This window comes from Penaeus monodon, unplaced genomic scaffold (assembly GCF_015228065.2).
Source record: "Penaeus monodon isolate SGIC_2016 unplaced genomic scaffold, NSTDA_Pmon_1 PmonScaffold_1436, whole genome shotgun sequence".
Taxonomy (NCBI): domain Eukaryota; kingdom Metazoa; phylum Arthropoda; class Malacostraca; order Decapoda; family Penaeidae; genus Penaeus; species Penaeus monodon.
In genome coordinates this window covers 1-2,500 of record NW_023643443.1, presented here as the reverse complement: position 1 = coordinate 2,500, position 2,500 = coordinate 1, and the positions used below count along the sequence as shown (strand labels likewise).

At 41.8% G+C, this 2,500-nt stretch overlaps 1 long non-coding RNA gene across 1 annotated transcript; it reads left to right on the top strand.

The window, feature by feature from the left end:
• The first annotated feature begins 1,388 nt into the window (after positions 1–1,388).
• LOC119569350 lies at positions 1,389–2,265 on the top strand. Its single transcript, XR_005228249.1, has 3 exons — positions 1,389–1,655; positions 1,821–1,905; positions 2,166–2,265. It is a non-coding gene; the product is annotated as an uncharacterized LOC119569350 (long non-coding RNA).
• Positions 2,266–2,500: the final 235 nt, after the last annotated feature.

Sequence of the window (2,500 nt, the reverse complement as noted above, 5' to 3'; positions counted from 1 at the left end):
TATTCTTACTCACCTTTACTCGTCTTTTATTGCAGCTTTTACTTCAGCTTTTACTTTTTCCCTCATTTTACCTTTTACTTGTTTTATCGTAGATGTTAGTCCTTTTTACTGTTTTTAAGCCCTTCTGGCGTATTTTTATTCACTTTTAAGCCCTTCTGGCGTATTTTTATTAATTTTTAAGCCCTGGCAATTGTCTTTTACTTATTAACTTGTGTTACTTTGGCGCCTTCTGCACGGTTCTTTTTGTTCATTTTAGGATTATTTTTTGTATTTTTTATCATGTATCTTACGTATTGGTCACGCTCCTGGTAGGCCTGCATCTCCGGGGATTGTTTTGCTTGTGAGGTCGTGTGGGTTCTGAGCCTTCAGCATAGTCCCCTCACCCCCTTTTTTCGAGGAACGAACGGGGCCCCTCCTTTTCCTTGGCCCCTGAGCCTGAAGCCTCCCGCCTCACGGGTGGCCTCTTTTGGGTTCCTCTCTCACATAACCTTACACTAGTTTATTTGGCGGATCTTTTATCGGGTGGCTGATTATATTTGTCGCTTTATGGTAACCATATTTTAAACCTACCTGGTTTTGTGATGTACTGCACTTACATACTGGCGGTTTGGCTGTTCCTTAGCGAAGCTACTTGAGGGAAACCTGTGGTACCTGCGATTTGGCTGTTACTCGGAGGCCGGTGAGGCTCGTCATTTTCTAATGATTTCGTAATTTGGTAATATCTTCTGGTTGGGGAGTGATTTTTTTTTTTTTTTTTCGCTGATTCTATCTATTGTGGCACTCTCGATGAGCATTATTTTGTGTGTATGTATGTGTATTTGTATGTATATATATTATATATATATAATATATATATATATATATATATATATATATAATGTCTATGTATTGTAGACAAGGTATGAATGAGAATGAATATCTTCACAATACAAGAGATGTATTTGACCGGTTTCGAATGCGTCTTCGTCAGAAATACATGTATTTCTGACGAAGACGCATTCGAAACCGGTCAAATACATCTCTTGTATTGTGAAGATATTCATTCTCATTCATACCTTGTCTACATTTGTCAATATGAATACGGTTCATGTCTATGTATATTTATGTGTTATGTATATGTATATATGTATATGTATATATATATATATATATATATATATATATATATATATATATATATATATATATATGTGTTATGTATATATATATAATATGTATATGTTCATATGTATATATGTATATATGTACACACACACACACACACACACACACACACACACACACACACACACACACACACACACACACACACACACACACACACACATTTGTTGAAATGTGTTCGGTTTAGGCGTTTAGGTGCCACTGTGCGTTTGAGTCAAGATGACTTTCACCTTTATTTTATCTATGAAGCGAAGTTCACAGATTAGATACAGTAAGCTTTGGGAGCCCAGTTCCAGCCAGATCGACGAACTGCACCAACACACTCGTTATCACCTGTGTCGGCGCGATGTCTACCTTGAACCATACTGGACAAGAAGCGTGATGGCTTACTCTTTCTTCACTTTGAATGTAGAAGAGATAGATAGATAGATAGACAGACGGAGAGAGAGAAAGAGAGAGACAAGTACAATGTGCAAAGATAGAAAGGAATGGTAGGTCGTAATTTCTGCTTTATACTTTTTTCCATAAGCCAAAGTCTGGGTGGAACCGGAAAGCAGATGTGTGTAAAATAAGTGCAAGTGTACACGTGCAATATGCGTGATCATGAAGCCCATGTCTGGGCAAAGGAGGTCCTGAGCACCACCTTTCCATTTCAGCTTGCTCTGGTCGACGCGGGCGACGCAGAAGGGATAAAGGCCGCCCTCGCCGTCCACTCGGCTGATGCCCTCGAAGAATTTGTCGGTAAGAATAAAGCAGCACAGTTCAGAGAACTGTCCCTTCCCGTTCGTGCTTGGGACGCGTCTTTCTCCGGAGGAGGCACGTCCTGGTGTAAATGGATCGCCCATGAGGTCCTTGGAGGAGGCATATCCCGTAACATGGATCGCTTAGGAAGTCTGGCGCCTGACGGCCACGAACAATCCCGGATTTAGTCTGTGCATGTAATGTATAGGTCGTTCGGAGTGCTGTGCAGTTGAAGAGCTAACGCCGTTGCTGTTCCGCAGACGAGTGTCCGCTGCACTTGGCCGCCCGGAGAGGCCGCGAAGAGGCGGTGGAGGCGCTGCTGGCCGAGGGAGCCGACCCCAATGGCCAGGCCGCTTTTGGTAAGGAAGCCAGCCAAGCTTTGGCTTTGCCTTTTCCGGTATTTTTTCTTGCCGTTTCCTTGTTACTGCATTCATTTCACAATGACTTTTATCTCTCTTCTTTTTTTCTTTCGCTCCTTTTCCCTTTCTCTCCCTCTCCTCTCTACAAAATTTTCACTTTTTTCCTCCTACTCTTTCTTCTCTCTTCTTTCGTCCTTTTCTTACTCTCGTTTTTCCTTTTCTCTCTCTTCTTTCTC